Source organism: Typopeltis vanoorti, chromosome 5, assembly GCF_054136105.1.
Source record: "Typopeltis vanoorti isolate ZY-2024b chromosome 5, IOZ_Tvanoo_1.0, whole genome shotgun sequence".
Taxonomy (NCBI): Eukaryota; Metazoa; Arthropoda; class Arachnida; order Uropygi; family Thelyphonidae; genus Typopeltis; species Typopeltis vanoorti.
This window is the reverse complement of record NC_143553.1, coordinates 7,370,939-7,387,144: the sequence shown is the minus strand read 5'-3', so window position 1 is coordinate 7,387,144 and position 16,206 is coordinate 7,370,939. Positions and strand designations below refer to the sequence as shown.

Genomic DNA, 16,206 nt, shown 5'->3' with positions numbered 1-16,206 from the left:
GATCTGGGGTTGATGATTGATAGAAACCTGAAATTTAGGTGACATATTGCAAATTTAGTAAAAGTAACACAGAGGATTGCTGCAATAATGAAAAGGACATTGACCTGCAGAGATAAAATGGTTATCATTCCATTGAATAAGACTCTGATCAGACCACCCTTCGATTATTGTTCTCAGATCTGGTCCCCAGGATTTGAAGGGGATAAATTAACTGTGGAAAGGATACAAAGCCAGATAACAAAGATGGTGTCAGGACTGTACAATATTAGTTATGAGGATCGGCTGAGGGAGTGTGGGCTGCAGAGTTTGGTGGATAGAAGAAGGAGAGGTGATATGATTGAGACTTTTAAACTGTTGAGAAGTGGTTACAGGGTTGACACTGGGGAGTTCTTAGGCCTTGGTTGAACAGCGGGAAGGAGTCATGACAAGGGGCCATCCCTGGAAGTTACAAAATGAAACTGTGAGCAAGAGGATGAGGAGTGGTTTCTTTGCATGGAGGGTGGTTGAACCATGGAATGCATTGCCTGATGGAGTGGTGAGAGCGAGAACGGTCAATGCGTTTAAGGAGTGGTATGATAGACTTTGTGTTTCCTAGGAAGACCCTCCCTCGATGAGTCTTGATAGACTCGTGTTTCTTAGAAAGGACCTCCCACGATGTCTTTTGACTCCATGGAGGCTTGAAAAATAATAATATATTTAACTTCCATGGATGCCCCCATGTTCTCTCTCCCCACCTTCCATATAATGAAAAATTTCATCAGTTGAAATGCTATAACACCCATTCAAAAGTTTATAGACCTCTGTCATATCACCTCTTTCTCCTGTTAACCAGAGTCTCTGTAATCCACATGCTCCCAATCTCTCCTCATAATCTAAATCCCATAATCCAGATATAATCTTTCTAACTCTTTTTTGCACCCTTTCCACAGCTTCTTTATCCCCTTGGAACCGAGGAGACCAAATCTGCGCACAGTAATCCAAGTGTGGTCTTATCAAAACCTTACAAAGAGGCAAAATTACTTCCTTATCCTTACATGTCAAGGTTCACTTCAACATAGCAATTATCCTCTGAGTTGTATTTGCAACTTTTGCTATGTGACCTTTGAACTTTAAATTCTTATCCACCAAAACTGATATATACCCAGGCTGGGTATATATTCTGATACGGCTTTCTTCAAACAACCTCTTGACCACCTCCCATGACTACCACCATCTCTGTCTCTCCCCCCCCCCCAATTCTTATTTCATGGCACTGCTGAAAGCTGAATGCTCAGCTTTTCACAATCATCTGCTTTGTAATTCCACATATATAAGTTCTTAACAGAAAATTCTGCATGTCTGGCAATCTACATGATCACTTTCTCCTAGTAGAGGGTGTGTGTGTAGCTAAATGGGTTACTGTTAAGCTTTCTGATGCTATGATCATGGGGCATACCAATCACTTTTTCTGTACACTCCCTCTGCAACTTTTTCTTTATCTGGAACTCCTGGCTAATGATGCTATTCATCCATTTAACTTCTGTCTGATTTATTTTTCTGTTCTGGGTATATAGTTCAATTCTGCTTTCTTTAAGGACCTCTTGACTACCTCCCATGCACCACCAACATTTCTCCCCTCTAAATTGTTCAGCCATGGCACTGCTGAATTCTGACTCCTCAGTTTGTCATAATCAACCTGCTTTGTAATTACACATATATTCTTTCTTAATAGAAAATTCTACATGTATGATTATCTCCCAAATCAAGACTACATGATCACTTTCTCCAAGCAGAGGCAGCATAGGTAAATTGGTTAAGTACCTAAATACTATTAAGTTCTCTGATGCTATAACCAGATCCATCACTCTCAAATGTTGTACCCTGCATTGCATGCTTTCTCAGGTAATTATCTCTTAGCAGCTGTATAAATTCCATTTCCTTCCTGTGGCCATTCCTTTTCACAATCTAAATCCCCATAATTGAAATCTCCCATAATAATTACTGAACCTGTACTCATCCTGCAAGTTTGCCAATGCATGCCATCTACAGTCACATTTATATCCCCCCCCCCCCAGATTAAAGCAGCAACAAGTTATATATTTTATCCTGTTGGCTTCTATTTCACCCCCAGATAGACTGAAATGAACTGCCCTCTGTCCTGCTGACATACTTCTACTCATTTTGGCTTCTGTTCTTCTGCTAGCATTAGCAAAACCCCTTACCCCATCATGTTCCTTTTGTCCTCTCTATAGATACTATATCCTTTGTATTCTGTTCCTATGACTGTATCATCCTCAGTCAACCAAGTCTCACTAATGCCTATAACTTTTGACTACACTGAGCTAACCAATGCCAAAAATTCTTCGCCCTTATTCTGAATATTTCTAACTTTACTATACATAAACTGTAACACCATCTTCATCCCATAATTTCCCATATACCTTGTATTGCTTAGCCTACTAAAATTAAGAATCTGGGGAGCTTCATTCAGCATTGTGTGATCACATTCCCAGTTACAAACCTCTAGGTTGCCTGGACAGACATTCACCTGCATTCCACCTAAGCATTCTAGTTTCCAAAATCTCACTGAACAATACTTTCTCAAGACTCCTTATCCCAAATCTATTCATGTGCAGTTCATTGATCCACCTCATAAAAAATCTTCCTTCTATCAAACTCACTCCATACATCCACACCACTCCTCTTGCACAATCTGTGCACTACTTGATCCACCTTATAAAAAATCTTCCTTCCATCAAACTCACTCCATACATCCACACCACTACTCTTGCACAATCTGTGCACTACTTATTTGTGATCATAGTTCCCTGTCTCAGCTCACCACTATCATACTGTGACAACAAACTCGCAACTTTTATTTTTCACTCTTCTTTTTCACATGTAAGAATAAATGTTTCATGTCTTCTCGCATACCAGACTAGTCACCCGCTAGATCATTTGTACCAGCCAAAATAACACATCTCTTTCTCATTCACCTTCTGCATCTTTACAGCATCACTAGCATCCTTAATCTTGGGAAATATGATTTTTCACACTCTCCTCAGACACTCATGAATCACCATACAAAATTCAATCTTTATTCTCATACTTTTGCTCTTTCATACTTTACTTTCTAATTATCAACAAATAGAAATCATATTAGATCAAAAATGGTTATAGAAGTTAAAATAATAGAACAAGACATAATTTAATTATTTCAGTTACATGATAACATATCTAAAAGACAATAATATAGATGAGGAATAAATACATTTCAGAAAATCTGCAGAATAATTAAAAGGACCAGAAACCGAGCTTAAATTTTGTAAATAATTTCCACACTCACTCTATTATATTATTTTTATTATTATCAACACCCGACCATGGAGTCAGAGACTCATCGTGGGAGGTACTCACTATGGCATGCAATGCTCATCCAACCGCATCTTAAAAAACTGATTCAATGTGTCCAATCCACAACAAACTCAGGCAATGCATTCCACTCACCAACTACCCTCCATGCAAAGAACCTGCTTCTCACTCCTTTGCTCACATCCTCCTTATACAGTTTCCAGCAGTGGCCTTTTGTTCTACTCCCCACTCCCATTCTATGAAAAATCTCTTCCATGTCTACCTGATAACAACCCCTGACCAGTTTATTTGTCTCAATCATATCCCCCCCCCTCTACCTCCTATTCGTGAGGCTCTGCAACTTACATTCTCTCAATCTGTTCTCGTACTCTACATTCCAAAGACCACTGACTACCTTTGTGAATCTTCTCTGTACCCTTTCCAACATATCCTCGTCACCATGAAAACCCGGCGACCAAATATGTGCACAATAATCCATATGAGGCCTGATCATGGCCTTATGCAATGGAATCATAACCTCTCTATTTCTACATGTCAGGGTTCTCCACATCATTGCCATTATTCAATGTGATGTCTTCACAACTTGTGCAATGTGGCCCCTGAATTTCAGGTCCTTGTCCACCATCACTCCTAGATCTCTCATCTCCTCTACTTCTATTAAAGTTTACCCACCAAGTGTATACTTGGTGGGTAATTGCATACCAAATCTCAAAACCTTACACTTGGCAACATTGAACTGATAGTTAAACTTACCTGCCCATTCATGCAATCTATTCAAGTCCTCTTGTAAGGAATTAACATCAGCCTGACTGTGCATTGCTCTCCCCAGTTTAGCATCATCTGCAAACAGCTGGATATCACTAGATAAACCCAACCCAATATCATTAACATACAAATTGAACAACAATGGCCCACACTACAGGGGTCAGTTTTGGTGACCTTTCTCTTTCGAGATACTGCACCCCCATATACAACTTTCTAATACTTATCTGACAGCCAGTCACTGATCCAACACAGAAGTCTGTTATCAATCCCATCTGTTTCAATTTAAAAGCTTGTCATGTAGCAGTAGGGGGTAAGGGATAATTTTCTTTACAGGGAATTATTCCAAGGTAAAGATATGTGCAATACATCTCTATTACAGAAACTTAGCCTCTTCTTTACCAAGACTGCACTGCGTGGTGAAGAGTCACATCCTTCCAGAGATGCCCCCATTTTCACAGAACGGGTCGGACCTAGACTGGAAAGTCAAAAAATATTCCAGAGGAAGGCAATGGCAAACCACCTCTGTACCTTGCCAAGAACATTCCATGAACATGCCAAAAATGAGAAAGTACGATATGGTGCTGGATGGTAAGACCTGCGCCTGAAGGCATCCAACATGCAGCTGGGGAAGAACAGAGGACTTCCACAAGTAGAACTAGTTTTTATGATGTGTCCAGGTCAAACCGGAAGGAAGCTTGGTCACGGATGTTGCTGATTGGAAAAGGGAGGCTCCCTGTTTCACAAGAAACTACAGGATTGGAACTTGGAATGTTAGAAGTATGAACCAAGGTAAGCTGGAAATAATAAAGATGGAAATGGAGCGCAAGAAGCTGGATATATTGGGAATAAGTGAAATTAGATGGACAGGAATGGGCCATTTTCAGTCAGGGGACTATATGATGTATTACTCAGGACATGAGACAAGTCATAAAAATGGAGTATCTTTCTTACTGAGGAAAAAGATGGCTAGGTATGTATTGGATTGTAATCCAGTGAGTGACAGAATCATTTCTCTCAGAGTTAGTGGACATCCAATGAATATGACCATCATTCAGGTTTATGCACCTAATACAGAGGCGTCAGAAGAAGACATTAAAGAATTTTATGGCACATTACAAGAAGTGATAGATGCAGCACCAAAGCAAGATTTATGGCTACTTATCAGAGATTGGAATGCAAAAGTGGGAGAGACTGAGGAACAAGGAATAACAGGTCATTTTGGTTTAGGTATTAGTAACACTGCAGGGAAGAGACTAGTTGAGTTTTGTGCAGAGAATTCTTTGTTTGTTGCTAACACCTGCTTTAAACAGCATAAAAGAAGATTGTACACATGGACATCGCCTGATGGACAATACAGAAATCAAATTGGCTATATACTTGGACAAAGAAGATGGAGAAGTGCAATTCAGTCTGTCAGGACTTTTCCAGGTGCTGACTGTGGATCAGACCATGAGTTATTAGTGGCTACGATACATGTGAAACTACAGAAACTGAAAACAACACAAATGTCAATCAGATACGATCTTGGAAACATACCAGCTGAATACAATATTAGCATACAGAACAGATTCAACATACTCAATTTGTGTGAAAGAGAACCAGATGAACTATGGGAAGAGATTAAAAATATAATTAAAACAGAAGCAAAGAAGAATATTCCAACAGTTTGTAAGAAATCCAAATAGCTGTCAGAAGATGCCATCAAAACTACTCAGGAAAGGAGGAAAATGAAGGCCACCGGAAATTTGCAGGAAGTACGGCATTTAAATGCAGTTTCAACGACAAGCCAGAAGAGACAAGAAAAAATACTTTAACCAGGAATGCCAACAAATAGAAGACCAAAACAAGAAAGGAAAAACAAGAGATCTTTTCAAAAAGATCAGAAAACTGACAGGGAAGTTTAGTGCCAAGGTGACAATATTGAAAAGTAAACACAAAGGATATCTTACAGAAGCTGCAGACATCAAAGAAAGATGGAAAGAGTATACAGAAGCCCTTTACAGAAAGGACTCCAAAATTACTGAGAAATTTGAAGAGCAGGATTATATACAAGAGCCAGTACCACTGGAGAGTGAAGTGAGGTGGGCACTGCAACAGCTATCCAGTAAGAAAGCACCAGGAGGAGATGGAATACCCATTGAGCTGCTCAAAGTCGTGAGAGAAGAGGCAGTTAAAATTTTAACAGCTCTATGTCAGCGAATTTGGATCACAATTACATGGCCTAGGGAATGGAAAAAATCAGTTTATATACCTTTATTGAAGAAAGATGATACAAGAGAGAGTGCAAAAATTGCAGAGCTATAGCACTGATTTCTCATGCAAGTAAAGTCTTACTTAAGATCATTCAGAAAAGACTGGAACCATTCATGAAGAGAGAAATGCCAGATGAACAGGCAGGATTTCGAAAAGGCAGAGGAACAAGAGATCAAATCACCAAGTGCTAAATATGGTCATAAACTTAACCTCAAAAAGACGAAAGTTATGGCAACATGTGAATTTAATGATTTTAAAGTAGATGGAGAGAAAATGCAAGCAGTTAACAATTTTTGCTCCTAGGATCCCGAATTGATAAAGATGGTTATTATACCGAAGAAGTTAGAAGAAGATTATTACTTGGAAAGAAAGCAATGACAAATTTAAGCATTTAAGCAAGATCTTTAAAGATAAAGATCTTGCTTAAATAAAAATCAGATTCGTGAAAGCAATGATATTCCCTGTGGTACTGTATGGATGTGAAAGTTGGACCCTGAGAAAGAGTGAAAGAAGGAAGATAGATGCATTTGAATCAGTGGCGCACCCAGGGAGGGGACCAAGGGGCCCTTGCCCCCCAAAAGAAAAAGGAAAAAACACTAGAAAATTTTCCAGAAATCTTTTCCTAATTAAAATGATTTTTTTTAAATTTATGTTGTGTCGTGTCTTCTATTTCTATACTACTTATGAATTAGCTGTCACATAAGGTGGGAATAGCCTATAGCTCTCGGGAATCATGGCCACTGTTGAATGCGAGGTGAACGAAGTATTACTCCATCGGACCGAGCGCTACTTCGTTTGCCCAAGCCCGGCCAAAGGAGATCATGGGTATCATGTATTGGCGATCACTGCAGATGCTCAGTCATAGCTCGTATGCAATGCGTAGTGTGTATTCTCAAATCGTATACTTAACTCTCCCCCCCCCAAGATTAAATCTTGAGTGCTCGGCCCCCCTCCAAGATTGAATCCTGGGTGCATCACTGATTTGAATTGTGGGTTTGGAGACGCTTACTAAGAATATCATGGACTGCAAAGCAAACCAATAAATCAGTGATAGACAGAATAAAGCCAGACCAGAAGCTATGATCATCAAGCAAAAATTGTCATACTTCAGACATATTATGCGAGCAGATGACAGTCTGGAGAAAATGATGATGCTTGCTAAAGTTGATGGAAGCAGGAGAAGAGGAAGACCAAGAATTAGATGTGTGGATGGAGTTAAAGAAGCAGCTGGAGTGCGCTTGGAGATTCTGACAGACATGGTCAGGGAAAGATCGGAATGGAGAGTGTATGTTCATGGAGTCGCCAGGAGTCGGAAACGACTCAATGGAACATAACACATGCACATGTGGCAGTCTATTAAAAGCCTTTGCAAAATCAAAGTACACCATTGTATATGCATCTCCTCTATCCAAAGTATTTGTCACCTTGTTATAGTACATAAGTAAGTTAGTGAAACATGATCTCCCCTTAACAAACTCATCCTGATAACCACAGAGAATACTGCTGTTATCAACCCACTTCTGTATCCTACTTCTCACCAATCTCTCCAGGACCTTCACCACAACTCCAAATATACAGCCCGGTCTATAATTTGAAGCTACAGCCTTATCATTGCCTTTATTCAATGGAAGAATATTAGAAACATATCAAAAGTGAGATTTTTAGGGATCATTAAAGGGCACAGAACATTATACTATATTATGAAGTGAAGACATTAGAAGAAAGCTATATATTTATAATTGAAATAAAAAGATCAGGAAATATGGAGAGAAACCAAAAGAGCATTTATGTAGGATGGAAATATTGGCTACCAAAAGAAGTGGATAAATAAAGACCAAATGAAAAAAGGAAGCAAGAACAAGCAAATGCCTGATGCTTGATGAGAAAAAGAACTACAATTGTCTAGGTTAAATTTTTGTATATAAATTGTCAATTTTATTTAATTTCTTATATATGTATGATTTTATACTTTTTTTTTTCCAGTCCTGAATGAAACCAGGAAGTTGTGTATGAAAGAGCAGTGTTTCAGAAAACAAAGATGATGTGGTGTGCCTCAGGATTTTCTGTTGTTGAGTTCCTGCTGTTTAACTTATTTGTAAATGATATTTCATGTTGATGGATTTGGGATCTTCAGTTATTTGCTGCTGATGCAAAGTTGGGAAGAATTATAAGGAGCACTGCCTGATGTTAATTCTCTCCAAGAAAATTTCAATGTACTTTTAGCTTGAACAAATGAATGGGGTTGTGGGTTGTGTTTTTATATTAATAAACACGAGGTGTTGCATTTTGGAGTTAAGAGATATAGGGCTGTGTACTATATTGATGGAACTATATTGCAGGAAGCAGGTGTGATTTGAGATCTAGGAGCAATGGTTGACAGTAGACTAAAGTTTAGAGAGCATATTGTAAGTGTTGTAAAGATTGCACATCTTAATGCCACTGTGATAAGAAGTGCACTAACATGTAGGGATAAGGAAGTAGTTGTGCTGCTGTATAAAACACCAGTTAGTGCACTTCAAATCTTCAGATTTGGTCACCAGGTTTTCATTGTGATGTGGAATGTTGGCTATGGAGAAAAGTTAAAGGAACTTGGATTACAGAGTTTGGTGGATAGGAGGAAAAGAGGTGTTATGATAGAGACATTTAAGCTAGTGTGAGGGGAATTTACCAGATTAATACAGTGGGGATTGTACAAAGAGTAGAAGATGAGAGGGAAATAACCAGAGGCCGTTCCTGGAAGTTGTATAAAAACGTTGTGAAAAAAGGTGTGAGGAGTAGTTTTTTAACATGGAGAATTGTGGGTGAATGGAACCCATTACTGGAATATGTTATTAATGTAACGAGCAGTGGTGGCTCATCCATAAAGGCTGCAGCCCCTCCAGTATAAAATGAAAATTCCCATTTATTATCACCATTCTTAAATTTTTATATATTTATCTAAAAACCATTATTTTCTTGTTTGTAATACAATGCTGCTCGATAGTATTTTATATATTCATTTTGTAGCAATAGTTGTATTTTGCAATAGTCAATGTGCTGTGTGGGCTAGGGCTAGTATCAGTACTGGCTAGTATGCTCAACGCTTGAGCTGCATTCAATGCAGACTGCACCAAACCGCTACCTAGTGGAGATAACACGTGATTTACGTGCAGTTTGGGCTGGTAGCATTGCAGCTCCACCACTGCAAATTCTTACAAGCCATAATGGCTCATAAGAATTTGCTCGTAAGGAGTGTTGAGAATTTTATGATATAGTATGACAAATATACCTTCTCAGTCAATGACTATAATCTCCATAGGATATAGAAAATACTAAATGCTCCCAGAAATTCCTTCCATTGCCTACCATGCAAAATGGCAGCAAAACTATTACCATCCCATTCATTCAAGGCACATCTGAAAAGATATCTAGGGTTCTGAATAAATATCAGCTATGCACTGTATTTAAACCTTATGTCAAATTAGCAACTCTCATCTGTTCACCTAAGGACCAACTCTCTTCTTTATCACATCCAAGAGTTTATGAAGTGCTGTGTTCTTGTGACCAGGCTTACTATGGGCAGACAGGAAGAACTGTTGACACCCACCTTGGTGAACATAAAAAATACATCTGGCATATTCATTATGGCAAGTCAGGTCTAGCAGACCATGTCTGGGTTATCCCTTCACACAGGATCAAAAACAAAAGTGCCACATAGAAGTCATAAGTCAGAGAGATTGTTTTTGGAATCAACAGAAGCTTTAAAACATACCCCCAACCTCAACAAGTATGGCTGTATAAATTTACCAAAAATCTGGGAAACAGTCATTTTAAGATATAATTAATATTTTACTAATTATATGAAGAGCCAAAGGCTTCAATTCGGCGACATAAACTTATTTAAGTTAAGGGATATTATATCCCATATTGTTTTTTAGCCAAATAAGAAACTCAAAGAGTTTCATGCCGAATATAGAAACTATATAAAGTTCGGCGATTCCAAGCATAAGCAAATACCTGGATAGTGCAGCATCTGATCCATTAGGTAGTGCAAGCTGAGGCAACTCATAGAAAGGGTGGAGCAAGCCCCGATCACTATTCTTGATAGTGACCTAAGAGCTAAGTTCACATTATGGGTAAATATCAAGAATAGTGATCGGATCTTGCTCCACCCTTTCTATGAGTTGCCTCAGCTTGCACTACCTAATGGATCAGGTGCTGCACTATCCAGGTAGTTGCTTATGCTTGGAATTGCCGAACTTTATAGTTTCTATATTCGGCATGAAACTCTTTGAGTTTCTTATTTGGCTAAGAAACAATATGGGATATAATATCCCTTAACTTAAATAAGTTTATCTCGCCGAATTGAAGCCTTTGGCTCGTCATATAATTAGTAATTTATTAGGACACCTTCTTGGCAATTCTCATAAAAAGGATGTAAGTTCTCTTCGCTACAAACTTGGTATTTAACTAGGTCTACCTACTCACTGATGAGACCTCAAAAAAGGTTGAAACTAGTCTGGGTAGTGACCTTCTCTCATAATGTTGAACAACAATACAGCTCCTAGGAGCTAAGTTCACATTATGGGTAAATATCAAGAATAGTGATCATAACTTGCTCCACCCTTTCTATGAGTTGCCTCAGCTTGCACTACCTAATGGATCAGATGCTGCACTATCCAGGTATTTTCTTATGCTTGGAATTGTCGAACTTTATATAGTTTCTATGTTCAGCATGAAACTCTTTGAGTTTCTTATTCGGCTAAGAAACAATATGGGATATAATATCCCTTAACTTAAATAATTAATATTTGTTTTGTCTCTTTTTCCAACACAGATGGCACCTAATTAGAACTTTAGTTCCTTGTCTTGTCTGTTACAGTTTTTTTTTTTTTTTTTAAACTAGTCCCACTGATACCAAATGTTATTGTTTCATGTACTGTGACAAACTGTTTTTGTGCTCTGTAGATGCTGGATATAATACCAACGAAATATCAGCAAATAAGTTAAAAAATAATATTATTTTCTTATCTTTCTGTGTTGTCATCTATACTATTAAAAATAAATAACAAGTCTTGTGAACACATAAGCCTTTTCACGAGTTTAAGTCAGAAGTTTAAGCTATAATAAAGATTACACAATTGACTTTGAAATATATATCAGTCCATATACTTTTATACCTACCTATACCACAATGAGACATAGATAGACATAGATAGTGTTTATGATGAAGTATGAGTTTATTACTCACTAAGTATTACTATTTAGTATGATTTCATTAATAATTATTTAAATAATTTAATAATTGGGATGTTGTTAAAGACCTGGTGGATCGGTTGCTATTGATGAAGAAATGCATCAATATGCACAAAATAAAGATGATTGGCATGTAAAGAGTAATCATAATGAGACTTAAATTATCCAAGCATTGATTGATAGCAGTAAAATCTCACGAGAATAATGAAATTGAATTTATTCAGCTGTTGTGACACAATTCAAGCAGCATGTGACAGAAAGAACTTGAGGTCAAAGAGTATTAGATTTCATTATAGTGTCAAAGCGTGTTTTAGTTAAAGACATAACTATTCTGCTTCTGATTGGTGAAGTTATCATGCGGTACTCACTTGGAAAGTGGCTAACTTTATGAATGTTCCATTCAGGGAAGGTTTCATGCTGAACAACAAGCAGTAAATTATGACCAACTGAGCTGTATACTGAGTTCATTGCAATGGTATTGGTTGCTGGATGGGAAAATTATCAACAGTGTATGAGAAGCATTTTAAAAATACTTAAATGATGCAATATCAGAATTTGTCCCAAGAGTTAGAAAAATAAATGGAGTAGGAGTCAAATGGATGTGTAATCTTATCAAGCAAGAGATTAGAAAAGAAAAGGATGATGTGGAAGGAATACTGTGTGCATAAGGATGATGTCTGTTATTAAAATTATAAGCAGCAGGCAAGAAGATTCACAAGTGTTCTATGTAAAGCTAAGACAGAATATGAAAAGAAACTGGCTCAGCAAATTAAAAACATCCCAAAAGAATTCTATTGTTATGCTACAAGTAAAATAAAGAATGAATTTGAAAAAAATAACTCTATTGAATGCAGATGGTATATGGGTGACTGATGCAGAAGTGATTGTTCAACTAATGAGCAGCCATCTTACTAAAAGCTATCAACCTGGTATATGCAGCATTGAACTCACCACTACCTCTTCACCATATAAGGACACTCATGTGGATGAGGAGGAAGTGCTAGATCTGTTGCACAAACTGAATAAGAATTTTGCAATAGGAACTGATGTGATATGAACATGGATGCTAAAAGAGTGATCAGCTGAACTGGCTATTCCCTTGATCAGGCTATATAATTTGTGTCTCATTTTTGTGTTACGTTAAGTGTGAGGTGTGTTATATGTATTCTTTTGATTACATAAATGATTTGTGGATGTTTAGGGCAGATGGAAAGAGGGGGGGGTGAAGTGCGACCCGAACGAGGAATTGATGAATGCAAATATGAAATTGATGACAGAAAGTGTTAGTAGTGAGAATGTTGTGGGGAAAATGAGTGCACATTTGAAAGAGGAGGGTGTGAAAGAGAGGTGAAAGAATGTTAAAAAATCAGTAAAAAAGAAAATGAGTGATTTAAAAATAGTAACGGATGTTAATAAGGACAAAAGTGAGGCGAGAATGGCGGAAGGAAACGAAATTGAGTGAACGAATGAAACTGGAAATGGTGTGATGCAGGAATCGAAAGTGGAAACAATCAAAAGAATGAATGATAGTGAAAGTTGGACAGATGTTGGACCGAAAGTACGGAAGCACAGAAGGATGAATGAGAGTGAAAGTGAGAAGAGGGTGTCAAGAGTTAGAAAATTAGAAAGAATGAATGATAGAGAGAACGTGATATGAGATTTGGAAGTTGAATTGGATTGGATGAGGAAAGAGATGAAATGGATGCAGAATGAAATTAATAAAATTCGGGTAAAAACTATTAAAAACTAATCGTGATGGCACGAAAGAGTTAACGAAAGATGAGCGAGTGGCGTTATATGATGACTCCATTATTAAAGGTGTGCTGGATGAGAGGATGCACAAGGTATGTTTTCGAGGCAGTGAAATGAGTAGAGTGATTGAGGCATTGGATATGAGGAGGGAGCGAGCAAAGGAGTTGATGGTTTTAATTGGCATGAATGATTTGACAGAGGACAAAGAGTGAGTCAGAATGGATGTCAGGAGGCTGCTTAGAAGGATAAAAGAGAATGGTGTGACAGGAAGGGTAGTCAGCATGTTGCCTAGGTATGACTGTGGTGAGATGAGGCAGAGAGCAAGGATTATGAATGATATGCTGGCTGAAATGTGTGAGGAGATGGGAGTACAGTTTGTTAATGTGTTGAATGAGTTTGAAGGAAGAAGTGAACTGTATGGGAGCAATGGACTGCATTTGAGTGGTTATGGTGTGAGTCACTTGGAGAGACTGCTGCTGTAAGGTAGCGAAGTGAGTAGACTGAGAGAAAATGAATCAGATCAAGCAGGAAGTGATGTGGAAGAGCAGGATAGTAAGACAGGCAAGATTGAAGAGGTGGTTATGAATGAGGAAGTGAGTGGTATGAGTATAGAAAATGATAGAATGTGTGCAAGAGGAGCAGGGAAATGGGTAGGCTCAGGGTAGACAGGGGTACACAGCGTAAGAAAGGTGGATGCTCCGATAGGAGGTGATAGCATGTGTAGATCAAGAGGAAACAGTTGGAATTGAAAAGATTCTAAAATGAATAAGAAGAAAGGGAAATTGTCCAAGTCGAGCATGGAGAGATCACATCGAGTGAGTGATATCAGTGGAACTAGCTGAAGATCCAGAAATGAGCTGTTGTGTTTGTATACAAATGCTAGAAGTATAAGAAACAAGGCAGATGAAATGGTTGCATTATTTGCGTCCGTTCACCCAAAGATTGTCAGAATAAGTGAGACATGGTTGGAAGAGGATGACATCCTGACAGGAATAGAGATGGAAGGGTATGATGTGTTTCATAAGGATAGAAGGGGTAAAAAGGGAGTGCTATTGATGATAGAGAAAGAGTTATGTCCATACAAAGTAGAGATGCAAGAGGGAAATAGTACCAGTGGTTTTGAGGCAGTATGGTGTGATGTAGAGGTGAATGGAATCAAATACTTGGTTGGATGTTATAGACCAGGTAATGTGGATGGTGGCGATAATGAATGTATAAGCAAATAAGAAAAGGGTAATTTTAATTATGGCAATATATAGACTGGAATGATGAGATAGCAACTGGAAGTAAATAAATTAAGTTTCTTGAGATTTTGAGGGATGACTACCTCAGACAGTATGTAAGAGAAGGCATGCAAGGATTGAGGGTGTTGGATTTGGTCATCTCATCAGAAGATGTAATTATAAATCATCCACTAATTGGTGAGAGTGACCATGAAGTGATTACCTGGGTGGTTTTCAGCAGTGTGAGGATCTCTGTGAGAACTACAAGGGGGAGTGATTATGAAGAGCTCAGGAGACAGCTTGTGGGTGTAGCATGGAATGAGGATTTATAAAAAAAGAGATCAATGCAGCTTGGGGTATTTTCAAAAACCAGCATAAGAGAAGTGGAAATAACCAATTCCATGAGGTCTACAAAGAACCAGGCAAGGAGGGTGACTTGGTTGGTGAGGGTAGCTGAAGAGAGGTATGAACAGCAGTTAGCTAATGAAGCCAAAAAGAATCCTAAGGAGTTCTTTCGATATGTAGCCAGAAAAAGAAAGAATGATTATTGAAGGATGATATTGATAGGAGAAAATGGTATAAAGACAGCTGTTGCAGAATGTGTGGTGGAGATACTTCATGAGCAATTCATTAAGGTCTTTCAATCTTGTGAATGTGACTTCATGGAGAGATTGAGAGCAGTAGATGATGGGGAGGAGAGACTGACTGTAAGTGAGCAAGAGGTGTATGGGGAGTTGAGTAAACTAGATGTTAATAAGGCTGTGGGACTTGATAATATATCACCACGTATTCTGAAGGAATGTGCCAGAGAGTTGACGGTGGCTTTGACATATTTTTTTAATACGCGTCTTGCACTCTGCCAAGTCCCTAAGGAGGGCAAGATTGTGCATCAAACTATAGGCCTTTCTGTGTGTCATGTGTTTTGGGTTAAGTTGTTGGAGAAGCTTGTGAGAACTAGGATCCAGAGTTGGGTTAACAACAATGGTATTATCTTTGATGGACAGCATGGATTTGCTAAAGGGAGGTCATGTTTTAGTAATCTACTTACTTATTACAATAAAGTGACTGCTTCCTTGGACAGAGGAGAAGGATACACAGTAATATACTTGGATTTCGCAAAGGCTTTTGATAGAGTACATCATGATAAGTTGACAGTCAAACTAGAGCAGATAGGGTTGGATATTAGATTAGTGCATTGGATTGTAGACTGGCTATCTGATAGGTATCAACAAGTTGTGTATGGAGGTGTGATATCCAGGAAAAGAAAAATCACTAGTGGAGTGCTTCAGGGGCCTGTTTTGGGGCCATTACTGTTTAACTTGTATATTAACGATATAAGTGAAGATTTGGATGGAGATATTCAGTTGTTTGCAGATGATGCAAAGTTGGGACGAACCATAAAGAGTAGTGAAGATGTTGTGGCCTTACAAGACGACTTGAATAAATTGAGTGATTGGGCACGGAAATGGAGATGTGAGTTCAATGTTGCAAAATGTAAGGGTTTAAAATTTGGAAAACAAAGAGGAGATGCAAAATTTATGCTTGGTAAGGATATATTGTTGGAGGTGGAAGAAATAAGAGATCTGGAGGTGATAGTGGATATGGATCTTAAATTTAGGGGACACAT

General features: G+C 38.3%; 1 protein-coding gene across 1 annotated transcript in view; it reads left to right on the top strand.

Annotated features, from left to right (window-relative positions):
- The window catches only part of LOC150106211 (beta-scruin-like), a 308,571-nt gene that overhangs the window by 83,197 nt on the left and 209,168 nt on the right, over positions 1-16,206 (top strand). The window lies entirely within an intron of this gene.